The 16660-nt window shown below is 46.0% G+C and overlaps 1 long non-coding RNA gene across 1 annotated transcript; it reads left to right on the top strand.

Annotated features, from left to right (window-relative positions):
- Nucleotides 1-12239: 12239 nt before the first annotated feature.
- On the top strand, nucleotides 12240-16339 carry LOC122431253. The gene is made up of 3 exons (XR_006266469.1): nucleotides 12240-12399; nucleotides 12972-13099; nucleotides 16182-16339. It is a non-coding gene; the product is annotated as an uncharacterized LOC122431253 (long non-coding RNA).
- The last annotated feature ends 321 nt before the right edge of the window (nucleotides 16340-16660 follow it).

The following is a 16660-nucleotide window of genomic DNA, read 5'->3' on the forward strand; positions in this document are numbered from 1 at the left end:
TATGGACAGAGGAGCCTGGCGCTACAGTCCATGGGTTGCTGAGTGACTGAGCACGCATGCTTGCATTACCTCACACCAGTCAGAATGGTCATCATCAAAAAATTTACAAATAATAAATGCTGGAATAAATGCTGGCCCCTCTTACACTGTTGGTGGGAATGTAAATTGATGCAGCCGCTATGGAGCATCTTTATTTCTAACAGCTCCAAAACAGAAACATATCAAAATGTTCATTAACAGATGAGTTGATAAACTGTGGTATATCCATATAGGCTTCCCTGCTAGCTCAGTTGGTGAAGAATCCACCCACAATGAGGGAGACTGGGGTTCAATCTCTGGGTTGGGAAGATCCCCTGGAGAAGGGAATGGCTACCCACTCCAGTATTCTGGCCTGGAGAATTCCATGGACCGTATAGTCCATGGGGTCACAAAGAGTTGGACATGACTGAGCGACTTTCACTTCATTTCACTTCACATTCATACAGTGGAGTCATACTTAGCAACAGGAAGAAAGAAATACCATTAATCACAACATGATAAACCTCAAATAATATGCTCCATGCCTTTTACATAAAGTTCTGGGAAATGGAGATGTATCTATAGGTCTGAAAGTTGTTCAGTGGTTGCCCAGAGATGGGCGTAGGGATGGAGGATCTAAAGGAACAAGAACAAACTTTGGAAGTGAGAGATGTATTCATTATAATGATTGTGGCTGTGGTTTCACACACATCAAAAATCACCACACTGTAAACTTTAAATATGTGCCATTTACTGCATGTCAATTAAACTCCCATAAAGCCATAGATGCCCCCCCAAACAACAAAGAGAACAAAGCAGTTGCAGACCATATCTTCCTGGTACTCACTGTTAGTGAGATGATAATTGCTAATATTTACAGAATTCTTACTATGTGCCAGGCAGTGCCCTGAGACTCTATATATGTCATTTCTTTTAAGGTATGAGTGGTGTTATTATTTCCTTTTTGTACATGAGAAAAATGTATTTCACCTTTAGAGAGGTGAAATAATGTGCCTTACTTCACCTATTTAACCAGAAATGTTCATCCATAGCTGTTGACCATGGACTCTTGACTCCATAGCTGTTCTCATGTGGGGCCCAATATAAGGGAAAGCACAGACGGGAACAGGAGCAAACATGAGCTGGAGGCAGAAGCGCAGCCTGGCATGCATGTCAGGCTCAGGGGTAAAGCCTTCATCCATCAGGTCTATGCATCAAATCAGTAGTTGCTGTCCATCAGCCAGGTAAGATGAGAATCAGCAAAAATGGATCATGATGAAAGGAAGGATAAAAGAATGGGGATAAGAAAGGGATTGAGGGGAGGGAGGGGAGAAGGAAGGAGGGAAGAAAGAGAGGGAAGGAAGGAGGGAGAAAGGGAAGGAAGGATGAAGGAAAGAAGGTGGGAAGGAAGAAGGGAATGAGGAAGGAAGGGAGGGACAGGCCAGTTCCTTATCTTCAAGGACTTTAAATGATAATTTAAACATAAAAAAGCACATTTCTAGTAGGACTGGGGAGAGCAGATGGGGAGATAAAGCATCTAGAGGCCCAAGGCCTTGATGGATGCAGCTGATGAGGGCTGGGTGGTTGGTTGTAAGGCTCCATCTCTCATTCTCTTACCAAGTAATTCATCTTCTTCAGTATCCATGTCTGAAGGACAGTTGAGGAAATTCACTCTGATTATACAGGAGTCAGGAATGACCTCTAACACTGGAAGGTGATGGATAAAGTGAGAAAGGACAGAATGGGGAATTCAGTCAATGTTTTTTGGAATTTCCTTGGAAATGTTGAATGATACCTTAGAAGGAAAACTTTCTGGACATTGAGGTCATAGCAGAATGTCCACTCAGAGTACAGATGCTTGCTCACAATGGGTAATTCCAAAGGCCTAGGGAGAAATTACTCACACTGGGACAGCACAGAGAGAATATCTCAAATACAGTATTTTATGACTCTTATCAGTTATAAATGTATTTACTTATTTATTTTAAAGCTTTTTTTCCCATGTGGGTCATTTTTACAGTCTTTATTGAATTTGTTAAAACATTGCTTCTGAAAAACAAAAAACAAAAAAACATTGCTTCTGTTTTATGGGTTTTTCTTTTTTCCTTTATTTTTGATTTTCTGGCCACAAAGCATGTAAGATCTTAGTTCTCCGACCAGGGATCGAACCCAGGCCTCCTGCAGTGGAAGGTGAAGTCTTAACCACTGGACTGCCTCGTAAGTCCCTATAAATGTATTTAACTTACTAATTAGAAATGTGACAATATGGCTCCCTAGAAGGTAATTCTTTACTTAAAATCATGAATATACTTTTTTCCTAAAGACATCAAGAGATATATTCTGAGTCATGGACTGAAGACAGGATGTGTTTGTCCCCCCCAGAATTCATGTGCTAATGCTCTGATTCCCAGTGTGATGGTCTTTAGAGATGGGGCCTTTGAGGACTGCTTGAAGAGGTCCCATTTGTTTTATTAATGAACTGAGGCAAACCCGTGTATACATCTGCTGGGGTTAACATGGCAAAATACCATGAACGGGGGGCTGGAAGTCCTAGATGGAGGAACTGACTGCCTGCGTTCCTGGTGAGAGTGCTCCTCTTGCTGTGTCCTCACCTGGAGGAGAGACAGGAAGCTCTGATGTCTCTCCTTGTAAGGGCGCTAACCTGGGCACAAGGGCCCCATCCTCACCTAATCACCTCACCCTCAAAGGCCCCACCTCTAAAGACACGTGCCATTCTTCTTACTTCTGGTTGAGTTGTTATGAACTCTGTTTCCTCTCAGCCTTAAGGGGTGACAGAGAAATGATGATTTCAGTTCTCTGTTTGTGATGAGTTCACATCTATCTGCAAGTTTATGTGATTTTTTTTTTTTTACCTTTAAGAACAGAATTTTCCAGGACTTCCCTGGCAGCCCAGTGGTTAAGACTCCACGCTTCCATGCAGGGGGCGTGGGTTTGGTCCTTGGTCTGGGAACTAAGATTGTGCATGTGTGTGTAGTTGCTCAGTTGCGTCCAAGTCTTTGTGACCCTATGGACTACAGCCCACCAGGCTCCTCTGCCCATGGGATTTTCCAGGCACAAATATTGGAGAAGATTGTGCATGCCACACTGCAAAAAAAAAAAAAAAAAAAAAATCCTAAGGTTGAGGCTGATAGAAATAGGTTATTGGGGCTTTGGAGCAATCATGAGCGGTTAATGTGTGAAGGGCCTTAGGGCAGGCTTAGCTGCCAGAGAACTAGCTCTAAGTTCTTGAAGAGCTAAAGCAGTGGGGCAAGTTCAGGGACACCTGCCATTTCTGCTGTGGTTTACAACTGCTTGTGGTGAGGCATGCCAGTGACAGGTGTCACCCTCACCACAGGTAGATGGGCAAGACCAATCAAGCAGTGCAAAACAAATTGTTTGTGTGGTTATTCCCACTTCTCTATGAAAAGCTGTCCAGGGAGGGGACAGATGGATGCTAGAGGGGTCTGGCTGTCTGGGTGTGTGGAGGAAGGTGGGGTGTTTCACAGAACTTCACAATCCCCTTGGCAGGCATAACCTGAGCCATTAGACTGATCTCATCCATCTTGATGTTATTTCTTTCAACAAGCAATAACCTCAGCTTTCCATGGCTTGTGGTTTCTGTAAGCTGGGACTGAATTCCTTGACTCTTAGTGAAGGTGTCCAATTGGAAACAGTAAAAAAAATAAAATAAAATTAGTCCATAAAGGCATTTTGTCATCAGGGAGTGCCCCAAATTTGGAAGAGTCTGTTGGGTAAAGGTCGTTTTGGAAATCCACATGGAGCCCGAGGAGAGATTTGTCAGCCACTCAGGCATTCTTATAAACAACATTGATTAAGCATCTGTTGGTACTAGGCCCTTTGCTAGAAATGTCAGATACTGGAGATGAACCAATGCTGGTCTTGTTTTCAAGGAACTCATGTATTAGCAAGAGAGATGAAACCGTGAACTGTTAGAGGGAATTGCATGAAAATTGTGGACGTTCAGCCACTTACTCTGGTCTATTAAAAACCATGAAATTTCCTATGGTTCAGTCAGATACTATTATGTCTTATGTATAACATGCTGTGGGAACAGAGAAGAATGAGTGATGAATTTACATGTTGGATCATTGTCAACAGGCTTTAACCTTGGCCTGAAAGGGGGAATAGAAATTTGAAACTATTGCAAAAGGTGAGGATCATTGTCAACAGGCTTTAACCTTGGCCTGAAAGGGGGAATAGAAATTTGAAACTATTGCAAAAGGTGAGGAAGTAAGTTGCATTTATGCTGTAAAGACTTCCTGAGTATCTATTTTGGGCAGGGTGGTATCACACACTTGAGATACAGAGATCTCTGTCGTCCTGGAATTTACATTTCAAAGAGAGATCCTGGGAATAAACATCCTGTTGCTTATTGAATTAAGTTTCTACTTGGTGCTATTGGTAAAAAAAAAAAAAAAAAAAAAAAAAAAAAAAAACCACCTCCCAATGCAGGTGACATAAGAGAAATCAGTTCGATCCCTGTGTCAGGAAGATCCCCTGGAGGAAAGCAGGGCAACCCAGTCTAGTATTCTTGCCTGGAGAATCCCATGGACAGAGGAGCCTGGTGGGCTACAGCCCTTAGGGTTGCAAAGAGCTGGACTGGACTGAAAGACTTTGCATGTACCCACTTCTTGGTGCTAGGAAAAAGCAAGACTGCTAGCAGAGCAAGCAATAGGAGCCTGACCTGTCCTGTGGATTCTTCCAGATAAGATGGAATTAACCAGAAGAAGATTGGAGTGAAGGAGGCCATTCCAGACAGAGGACTCACATGTGCAAAGGCCCTGCCGCAGGCCTGAGAGCAGCATTTCACCTCTTAGACTTTAATATCATAAGAGTATGTATCTCTTTTATATGACCCATCCCCAGGGGCTCTGATACTTGGTAATTTCCCAGGAGAAGACCTGGCTTCTAAGGAGTAACCAAATCACTAACTAGGTGATTAGGGTGAAGATATTTAAACCAGGAGCCATCTGTGTGAAATAAAATTGATTAACAAAATAAAAATTAAATGAAAATAAAAGCAAAACAAAAGACTTCCCTAGAGGTCCAGTGGTTAAGACTTCGCCTTCCAGTGCAAGGTGCCAGTTCAATCCCTGGTGTGTGAGCTAAGATTCGCCTCACAGCCAAAAAACCAAAAAAACCCCCCATAAAACAGAAACAATATTGTAACACACTCAATGAAGGTTTTTATAAACAGTCTGCATCAAAAAATTCTTTTTAAAAAAGGAAAAGCTTTAAGCATATTGATGTGTTTTTCCCAATTGTCCCAATTGTTAGGAGTTTTCAGCCTCCGTTTTTAGATTCCTGCTGACTCTCCTTTGGCTTGAAGCCCAGAAAATCTTAGAAGAAACAGGCTTACAACTTTTGGGGAAGTTTAACCTGAAAGTGTGTCAGAGTCGCCCCCCCGGGCGGGGCACAGGCTGAGTTCAATGACCTCCCCCCCCCCAATTTGGACACGTGTGGGTCGTTTCTGGAAGCCTCAGCCCCCGGCCACAGGCTTTACCAACGAACTCCATGTGGAGGTAGCGCCCTCAGGTGTGACCAGATGAGGACACAGCTGGGACGGGCCTGGGCGCTGGCGGAAGTGAGAAAGGAGTGGTGGTGGGGCTGAGAGGCTGGGAGCTGATGCCATCTGTCAGTCCCCAAGGGTCTTTCACGGCTCTTCCCTGTGTTTGTCATGATTATTCATTTAAACACACCTTTGCAAATGTGGTATTTTACAGTGGAGGCTATCATTTTATCCTGTGCTTTAATATATGTTTATGAAAACTTTTGTTCCCAGATGTAGCTCCTTGTGGATGGCATCTAGCACTCAGCTTAGAGGAAGAGCCCCTTCAGACCAGTGAGACACATCTGACTATCATCAGAACAACTCTGACTTCTTTTTTTTAGTTTTTTTTTTTAATTTTTAAACTGTTTTCCACATTAAGATAAGGACACTTTATTTTTAAGAATTTTTAAAATATTTATTTATTTGGCTGTCCCGGGTCTTAGTTGCAGCATACAGGATCTTAGTTGCCTGATGAGGGATGGAACCTGGGCCCCCTGCATTGGGAGCTCGGAGTCTTAACCACTGGACGGCCAGGGAAGTCCCCTGACTTCATGTTTGAGCTCAAACATTTTCCCTGTGTCCCTATGATAATTATCTTGCTTTTGAATCCCGATTTTTCAGTTCAGTTCAGTTCAGTCACTCAGCCGTGTCCGACCCTTTGCGACCCCATGAATCGCAGCACGCCAGGCCTCCCTGTCCATCACCAACTCCCAGAGTTTACTCAAACTCATATCCATCAAGTCAGTGATGCCATCCAGCCATCTCATCTTTGTCCCCTTCTCCTCCTGCCCCCAATTCCTTCTAGCATCAGGGTCTTTTCCAGTGAGTCAACTCTTCGCATGAGGTGGCCATCCCAATTCTTACAGAGGCATAAATAGCCTTCATTGAACCTTGTCACCTGGGTGAAGTCAGGGCCTCCAGCTCCAGTGTTTTCTAAGGGCATTTCCCTTTGTCCCTATCAGGGGAGAGGTGTGTTCTAGAACCACCTCTGTATGTGGTGCCCACAAGGTTTTCACCCTCATGAGCTTCAGGATGGATGAGGGACATGTGGTCTTTTTTGGTTTTGTTTTTTAAAGTGGGAGAAGGATGTGTGTGTGTATATGTGTGTGTGTGTGTGTGTGTGTGTTAGTTGTGTCCAACTCTTTGGGACCCCATGGAGTGTAGCCCACCTGGCTCCTCTGTCCTGGGGATTCTCCAGGCAAGAATACTGGAGTGGGTTGCCATTTCCTTCTCCAGGGAATCTTCTTGACCCAGGAATCTAACCCTGGTCTCTTGCATTGCAGGGAGATTCTTTACCATCTGAGCCACTGATGACTATGGTCAAAAAAGAATTCTAGAGCCCATGTGCACTGTAACAGGAGAAGCCACAGCAGTAGGAAGCCTGCACACTGCAACTAGAGAATGGCCCCGGCTCCCGGCAACTAGAGAAAAGCCCTTGCAAAGCAAGGGAGACCCAACACAGTCAGAAAACAAGAAAAGTTGAGAAATGTCAATGACAGATACGTCCTCAGGCAGGAAAAATACAAATTAACTCCAGCATCTGAAATTTAATTTCCTCAAGACGGTCAATGCCTGAATAGCCCCCTGGGAAAATGCCCATGCACCCCTTTATCAGAATACTGATTTCAAACCAGCTCTTGTTGGCCAGCTTGACCCCTGAGCCCTCAGTCCATTCAATGTTTAGAACGTGGGCACTCATCTCTCACCCACATTTACTGAATCCACTTCTCTCCTTTTAGAAGAGTGTATGCTCGGAGGACAAACCACTCCGAGGCGAAGCTGCCCTGATGCCCGCGGGCTGTGGACTCCTGTCTCACGCAGATTCCCTGCCCCGAGCTTCCTAAGACAGGACCCACCTCGCATAAGTCCTGCAAGGGGAGCTGGTAGGGTTAACTGAGCTCCAGTCTGTCTCCATGACAACAAAACAAACGGTATATTTTATAGAGTTAGTTTTGCTACGGCTGAAAGAATTTCAACCTGTCCAGCACTGGTTTTATGGGTCTAGAAATTGAAGCCAGAGAGATGGGGGTTAGTGGCCCCCAAATCTCACTGTTAGCAAGTGGCAGAACTGGGCTGGAAGTTGATCCCCCCCAGACCAGGGCTACCCTGGGAAAATGAAGTACTGGTTGGTGTCAAAAAGATTAAACAAATGGGTTTGCTGACCAGACCTCTCAAGTTTTCTTTGCTGTCCTGGTGTCCTTTAGACACAGTTGTGAGTTCTTCATCTCAGAAGCCAAATGGTCATGGACCTCCCTGGAATTTTAGGAAGAATCCCAGCCAGAGATGCCTGGAAGGTTTTTCTGGCTATGACTTTCCCAAGAATAAATTTTTAGCATCTCTGTCACCTCCCAAGTGGCCACTCAGTCCACAGGATTCCTGCTGGACTTGAGCTGAAGAGCCTGAAACTGAAGTCCTTCAAATTATTCCAAGTTGCAGGTGCTTCAAAATAAGTGTCTTTTAAAACTTGAGCAATATTGGCCTCATCTCCAGGGCTTTTCTCATTTAATTCAGACTTGACAGCTTCTTTCTCACTTTGCACCTGCTGAAAATGCCAGAAGATAAGTGGTCCAGTCATTTAATTGGCCCAACCCCCTCTCCCCCCTGAAAGACCCCAGTCAGTCACTTGACTCAGACATGAGACAGCCTTCCACAATTGTGGGAGAGGCCAACATAAAGGCCTGTGCCGAGAGGGAAGCCACAGGTCGGGAGAAGCCCAGTCCTGTAACCTCTTGCTTGGACTTCATTGCTGCCCCACTCCTCTGTCTGAAATGATCCCAAGGTGTATTTGCATTTGTTGTTATTCAGTCACACAGTAGTATCCAATTCTTTGCGACCCCACAGACTGCAGCACATCAGGCTCCCCTATCCTTCACTGTCTCTCGGAGTTTGCTCAGATTCATGTCCATTGAGTTGGTGATGCTATCTATCTCCTCTTCTGCTGCCCCATTCTCTTTTTGCCTTCAATCTTTCCCAGCATCCAGGTCTTTTCAAATGAGTCAGCTCTTTGCATCAGATGGCCAAAGCATTAGAGCTTCAGCTTCAGCATCAGTCCTTCCAATGAATATGCAGGTGATTTCCTTTAGGATTGACTGGTTTGATCTCCTTGCTGTTCAAGGGACTCTCAAGAGTCTTCTCCAGCATCACAATTCAAAGGCATCAATTCTTCAGTGCTCAACCTTCCTTATGGTCCAACTCTCATGTCTGTACATGACTACTGGATGTATTTGCCGAAGTCAGCATAATGATTCATCTGAAACGCATAGTCTGTGGAGGATGCAGATGAATCAAGTCTCTTAAGCTGGAGAAGAGCCGAGAAATGAATTACTGGTGAATCTGGGAAGAATAGACAGCTCATCAATGTAATCAGAAACCATTTTTAGCATCCAAATTAGCAATCTCATTTCCTGAGTCCATTGGGTAATTACTTCTCTTCATTTTTAGAAGTGCCTATAATAAACCCTTTAAAAAATAAATGCAAGTCACTTTGCAGAAAAATAAGAACCAAATGGATATGAAACTTAATTATACAGAGTTTAAAAATATTAGAATGAGTGGGGATGTTAGAAATGCTCTGTAGTCAACTAGATTTCAATAATTTTTTTTTTTTTTTTTGGCCATGTTGTGCAGCATGTGGGATCTAGTTGCCTGACCAGGGATCAAACCCATGCCCTCTGCATTGAAAGTGTGGAATCTTAATCACGGGTCCACCAGGGAAACCCCTTGATAACATTTAAAAAAATATTTTTAAAAACCCAAAAGAAATGCTCTGTAAAATGGAGATAATATACACACCATGTAGGCTTGTGCTGCTGATGAACGGTTACAATGACTACGAGGCGTTTGGCCAGAGCCTTGTTTATGTTACTCTGATTTCATGAATTCAGCCTGTCATTCTATAGATGGAGGACCTGAGGCCAGAGGTAGCTGCCTTGTCTTCAGTCAGAAAGCTGCTGGAAGCCAACTAGGTCCTGGGCTGTAGCAACATTTCTACTTTACATGCTTCCAGTGCCTAGTGTATAAATTAGCATGTTTTGACTCAACACCTTAAACTCCAGAAAGTGCCAAGGGAGATGAGATTTCCTGAAGGCTTCTGGTACATCTGTCACAAAAGTTGCTTGAGGCTGCTTGATGACTCACATGGGAGCTTTGGTTTCCTCCAGAGCCTTTTGCCTTTGTGATGGTTGGAAGCTGCTTGCAAGTCAGACTGAGGCCTGATCAGTGACGTGCTGGCTTAGGGATGTGAAACATGCTTAAAACATGCATCAAGATCCTTCTGGAAGGAGATCTGGGAAGAAGGTGGTAAAGGCTTGTAAGATGGGCAACACTTTAAGGAAAGGAAGCTGTGGAGCCTTCTCTTTTTTCCCCTAAATTTCCAGAAATCTTGCCTACAATGGATACTCATTTTGGCCTTTCTCATAAACATTGGAACCAACTTTATATCAGAATTAAAAGGAGTTGGCTAAGGGGAGAGCATCAGCTGTGAAAGCATTAGAATTATGAGCGCGGTCTATCCTGCTGCAACTTCCACCAGGGGCTCAGTGAGTGACAAGCAGTTCCTGATTTCTCAATTCATATGCTACTACAGCTTTGCATAAGAACACTTAAACCCTATAAGTTTTCTATACCTTTTCTTTACTTTTACCTTAAGCCATTAAACACACTGATTGCATAAATGTATTTTTTTCCTAAATACAATTAGAATGTGAAGTGTTAGTCACCTCCAACTCTGTGTGACCCCATGGGCTGTAGCCCGCCAGGCTCCTCTGTCCTGGAATCCCCCAGGCAAGAATACTGGAATGGGGAGCTATTCCCTCCTCCAGGGGATCGTCCCAACACAGGGATCGAACCTGGGTCTCCCTCATTGCAGTTAGATTCTTTACCACCCCAGCCACCAGGGAAGCCCATAATTAGAATACTTCATTACTGATATAGTCTCTCAAATTCATTCCCTAAAAAGTGGTTTATCTTTCTCCCTGTTCTATGGATTTGACTATGTTCACAGTTTTAGATCCTTTATACTTTAGTTTATAAACTGCTTTTTTAAAGGGGGCTTCCCAGGGAAGACCTTCTAAGAATGTATCATGTCAACATGAGTCCCTGACAGCCGTCAGAGCTTCCTAGCAGCACACTGGTAGTATTGAGTCATGTGGGTGAGGGAAAAAACAAAAACATTCCTACCATTTACTGAAACCTCGTATACTTATTGAGCTCCTGCCGGGCACTCCAGCTAGGTATCACAGATAAACCCAGAGATTCCCCAGGTGAAGGGGATTGTGAGAAGCAAATATTTTGAGGCAAAACCTGAACTAAAACAACAGGTGGGCTGGCCATCCAGATGGGAGCCCCTGTGGCTCCCTTTCCCTCCTGTCCTAAAACTGACACAAAAGGTGACATATCACCAGCTACAAAAATTCCTAACAGGACTGCAGATTCAAGAAATGGCTTCCATCAACTGGAAACCATTAGGAATTTCTAAAAGGCGTTTGATAGATAGGAGCAAGGTAAAGTGAGAAACCAGAGCTCCCGACATTCCGAGGAGTGGTCTGTAACCAAGTGGTGCTGGGTGCGGTAGAAGTGGCGACCAGCACTAAGAGAAGTGGGTTCTGAGGCCCCATCTGGTGACTGCGCGTTTTACATCCTCAGTTCAGTTCAGCCCAGTTGCTCAGTTGTGTCCGACTCTTTGCAACCCCATGAACTGTAGCACACCAGGCCTCCCTGTCCATCACCAACTCCTGGAGTCCACCCAAACCTATGTCCATCGAGTCGGTGATGCCATCCAACCATCTCATTCTCTGTCGTCCCCTTCTCCTCCTGCCTTCAATCCTTCCCAGCATTAGGGTCTTTTCCAATGAGTTAGCTTTTCGCATCAGATGACCAAAGTATTGGAGTTTCAGCTTCAGCATCAGTGCTTCCAATGAACACCCAGGGATGATCTCCTTTAGGATGGACTGGTTGGATCTCCTTGCAGTCCAAGGGACTCTCAAGAGTCTTCAACACCACAGTTCAAAAGCATCAATTCTTCTGCACTCAGGTGTGTATATATTAATAAATGTGTCAGGAGGGGACCAAGATTGGGCAGGTAGTCAGTGGAACTTTAGCTGTACCTTCTTTTTTAAAAATATTTTACATTTAAAATTTAAACATACAATACTCATTTTAAGGAGGATATTTTCTCTCTCTCTCTCTTTTTTTTTTTTTTTTTGAGAAAGAAACAATTGCATTCAGTTGCAGGGATTCAGGATAAGCGTCACTCCAGAGGCTGGATTCTTGCTAGGACTTGAGAGCAGAGAAGGGACCAGGAGAGCGTGCGCGAGCGGGTGGAGGTGTGGAAGTGAGCCCTGTTGGGCTGTGGTGAGCCAGCCAGGAACAAGGTGTGTGAGGGGATGGGGCTGCAGTGTAGGCTGAGGAGGACTTGGGGTCCAGATTCGGTCATTTTTATTGTGTTCTGTGAACAAAGAAAGGGGAAGATTTCTGAGCCGGGCAACAATGCCATCCTAGTTTCAATGTATGACTTCTGGACTGGCACAGCTGTCCCAGGTGGTGCAAACGCAGCAGAACTCTAACCGGGAGCCGGCAAAGGGCTAATGTGGACATTTGCTCAAATAACCTGATGCCTCGATCCCCACGGGCCAACAGGAATAGGGAAGGAAGAGACACGATTACGAAAGTTTCTGAGAGCATTCAGCCCGGGTTGGAGGAAGAGAGTGCCAGGATGGAGACAGGACAATGGAGACACAAAATGTGACCCATTCCTGCAGCTGCATCTGGGAGATGACGGTGGAGATGTCCCTGAATTTACTTCCCAAAAAGTAGGTGACTTTTGACAGAGCAATTCCAGGAGGTGGTGGGGGTCAGGGTGCAGAGCGAGGGGAGGGGTGGGTGCTCTGAGGGCTTCTCAGGGCATCAGTGCTGTTTAAGACCTTGGTAGTAACAGGCAGGAGAGAGAGGCCACCAGAGGGAAAAGCTATTTTAGGAATAATCTTATTTATTAAGAAGGGCATCCCTTTCTGAAAGACCCTTGTCCTCTGAGTCAACCTATTCTCCTAGCTTTCTTCTTCTCTCACTGTGCACTCTGTTGTTTTCAGAAAAAATCAAAGGCTGGAAGAGGCAATTGGGGAGCTAGAGTGACATTGTACATTTTCCCAAATCTGACTCCCTAGTTACAGTCTGCTCCTTGAACATTTTCCAGGTGAAATGGGTTGTTTTGTTTCTGAATGGCATTTAACAGGGCAGCAAATTTGGAAAGCACTGCTTTTTTCTTTATGAAGTGATACAATGACCCCTTTGTTATGAGGCAGATTGATGAGTACAAACTACTGAAGGAATCATACAAGCCGGACACATTTTAAAATAGTGTGACTGTTCTACAATGTTCTTTCAGCATCACAGGAAGAAGCGGAGGAACCACATGTTAGATTTGCTAAAGCAGGAGGCAGCAGCTCGAGCCCGGTGTCTGAACTGGAACCAAAGCAGCCCACAGAGTGGCCTACCAAGGAGGCGGGCTTGAAGGTTGGTTTTGCTCCGTCTGGTTCTGGGACTTTCAGTCACCCACCTGCCCAAAACCCCCGAAGAAGGGAGACAAGTGGGAAACAGCTGGGCATGGCTTCTTCTACCATCAGTGTTTGGGAAATGTGTGCAAACTGAAACCGAGCTTTCTGAATGATGTTCTGCCCCTCCTAGATTTGGGTCATAAAAGCCTGAGTTCCCTGTTGGATAGATTTGTTTGTTTTGTTTTGATTTTGTGCTAACAATAAGAAATCTGGGCTCCACTGGTGGCTCAGTAGTAAAGAATCTGCCTGCCCATGCAGAAGACACAGGTTTCAATCCCCGGTCCAAGAAGATCCCACATGCCCTGGAGCAAGTAAGCTAATACCACCACAACTGCTGAGCCTGTCTCTAGGGCCCGGGAGCTGCAACTGCCAGAGCCTGTGCTCCACAACAAGAGAAGCCGCTGCAATAAGTCCGCATGCCGCAACTAGAGAGTAGCCCCTGCTAGCTGCAACTAGAGAAAAGCCTGAGCAGCAGTGAAGACCCAGCATAGCCAAAAATACATAAATAAGTAAAATTAAAAGAAGTAAGGTATACTGACATACAAATTATATAAGACACAGAGGGGGACAGATTCCCCACTTTCCACTCTCCCTGCCCTCCTGTCTCTGGCCAGTGCCTTTATGGATGAACCCAGTGGAACCCCACTTTTCCAGGAGTTTGAGAAACAGCCCAAAGGGTCCATCCCTGGGAGACGAGCAGATGGGGCATGAGGAGGAATCCATGTGCCGACAGGCCCAGGACTGCCCCAAAGAGGCGTCGCATCATTATTTAAGCTCATTTAGCACAGTTTAGCTAATTTAAGTTTTCAGCAGTTTCTTCACTTCCTCCACCCCAGGGCTCTTCTCTCTTTTGCCGTCTTTTCCTTATAGACTTCTCGGTGCCTTTCAAAATTTGGGGGTCATGAAGAAGCAGAACGGCTGTCTTCTGGGACACAGGCTCTTTTCCCAAATTCTGGGGCAAGCACTTTGTGGGAACATGAAGACTGGCTAGAGGATGGATGTGAGGCAGAGTGGAAGAGCCCACGCTGGCCATCAGTTCAGGTCTGGCTGATGCAGGAAGTGGGCCGGGGGAAGCCTGGGGATGGGGAGAGTTTGCACAGGAGGCTTAATGAAAGATGGGAAGGGAACAAGCCTGTTTCCCATCGCCTTTTCTTTTCAGGAGCCCAGTGCTCTCTGCTCTTCTGTTGTCCCTTTGCCCTCAACCCTCTTAACTAGAAAAAACTGAAAATGCCAGTGATTCAGTCATGTCCCATTCTTTGGGACCCCATGGACTGGAACCCTCCAGGCTCCTCGATCCATGGGATTCTCCAGGCAAGAATACTGGAGTGGGCAGCCATTCCCTTCTCCAGGGGATCTTCCTGGTCCAGGGATAGAAGCTGGATCTCCCTGCACTGCAGGCAGATTCTTTACCATCTGAGCCACCAGGGATGCCTCTTAACCAGAAGCCCAAAGCTAAACCCAAGCAGGCTTGCAAACACACACACACAAAGAAACCTGTGTTTTGAGCTGAGACGAGACCAATTGTGCCTCCCCGTGAATTCAGTTCCCACTGCTCTCCCAGGAGGACTTGCATGAGCCGTTTCATCTCAAATTATGAAATGAAACGCCTTGTACGCAGCTAAAGAAATATGAGGTGTGGGAAGTCTGTTTCAACCCCTTAAAGCATATCAGATGCTTGTCTGCGGAGCCTGTTCTGGTAGGAGAAGAGGGCAGCTGAGAAGAGTGGGCAGCGAGAGGCCCTGTGGACCACCGGGGAGTGGGTCGGGCTGAGCTGTGGACCACCACCCCGCTCCCTGGCCTCTTGGTTGTAAATCAGAGGTCTCCTGCAATCTGAAAAACTAGGTGGAGTAGGATTTCTGCATCGGATAAGAAAATGAGGTCAGTAAAGCCTTAGTGAGAACTGGATGAGACTGGAGAAGAGCTGGAAACCATGCCACTCGGAGTGCCTGCCCCGTGGGTCCAGTTTATCCTGCAGGCAGGAGTGGGCATGGGAGCCAAGGAGGGCGGAGGGAAAATAAAGGAGCTGAGTGACGAGGTTATGTAAAGAAAAACAGAAGAGGAAAACATGGCCTAATCCAAAAAGAACACACTTACATTTTGATTTCATGTAATATACTTCCTGACCCTCAAGGAGTGGGTCTCCCCCCGCCCTGCCCTCCCACCCCCAGTGCTATGTGATACCAGACAGGGCAGAATCTCTGAGCCCTGCCTGGAACAGCCCGCACAGAAACATCTGCGTGGATGTGCTGGTTTTCCTTAAGCTAGGGCCCCCTCAGCTCCTCCAGGGCCATGTGCAGCAACGCTGCTGACAGCTCTGCAAGGCAAAGGCAAGAAGTTCTTCCTCGGTTACCAAGGCTCTGTTCCTCCAGACCAGACAGTGAAGCATCCTCTAGGGAGGGACGGCAGTCCAGGTGGGGAGTGAGGGGCGTGAGTGGTGAAGACCTTAAACGGGACCCTGGGTTAAACCCCAAGGGGCTGTCCCCTCTATCCCTCTCCCCCATCCCCAAACGACAGGAGCCAGGAAGTTCCTGCTACAGGAAGTGGCCATGGGGGTGAGGGGTGTAGAGTGAGACCAACTCTGCTGGCTGGCTCGCAGTTGGAAGCAAGAAACAAATTCTGCTCAAGTTGTGAAACAAGCCGATCAATTCCTATCTTGTGAAGTAAGAGCGCGTGGTGCCCCCAGCGAGGGTGGGCCAGTCAGGCCCAGACTCTGCCCCGAACATCAGTGGGCGATGCGCCCTGCGAAGCCTGCTCCCCTCTCAGGGGCAGCCGTGCTGTGTCCCAGCGCTGGTGCCGATTGCCGGCTTTGCTGTGCTGCATACACTTAGTAAGCTCTCAGCCCCAGAGATCAGCTGAGCATGAATTCAAAGTCCACTAACAGGATCATTTAAAAACATTTCCACCGTGAGGTGGGGCTTGCTGCTGTAGCTTCTTGAGATGATTGTCTTCTATGTGTCTGCCTACTTTGTGAATATATCTACATCGGCTTCTAAAATGCCCTCTCGGCTTGAACACCTTGAATGTTTTCTTAAATTCGACAGGTCTGAGTAACTGGAGCAGAAGCACTGTGGAACATTCTACAACATTCTCTCCAATCTGTGGTGCTTCCCAGGGGACCACCATCTCAACCCAGTCCACTCTGCCTTGAGAGCCCACAGAGCAAGCTTTTTCCCTTGGCTGACACCATCCTCCCCATGGCGGTGAGCAAACAGGTAAGACGTTCAGAGGGCCTGGACGTTTGTAATCTTGACCTGAGTTTGCTTTGATATGACTTAGCCACTCATGCTGTGGAACAAAAGTGGTCCTGGTGAGAAAGCCAGTGGTGGAAACTGACTATGAGAACTTGTCCAGTTCCACTTCTGTTACTGGCTTACATGCTGGTGGATTCCAGGGACTAAACTCCTCTCATGCTTCCTGCTATTCCCATTTTTGTTGTTGTTGTTTAGTTGCTAAGTCATGTCAGACTCTTTTATGACCCCATAGACCATGTAGCACATCAGGCTCCTCTGTCCATGGGATT

Source organism: Cervus canadensis, chromosome 29, assembly GCF_019320065.1.
Source record: "Cervus canadensis isolate Bull #8, Minnesota chromosome 29, ASM1932006v1, whole genome shotgun sequence".
NCBI lineage: Eukaryota > Metazoa > Chordata > Mammalia > Artiodactyla > Cervidae > Cervus > Cervus canadensis.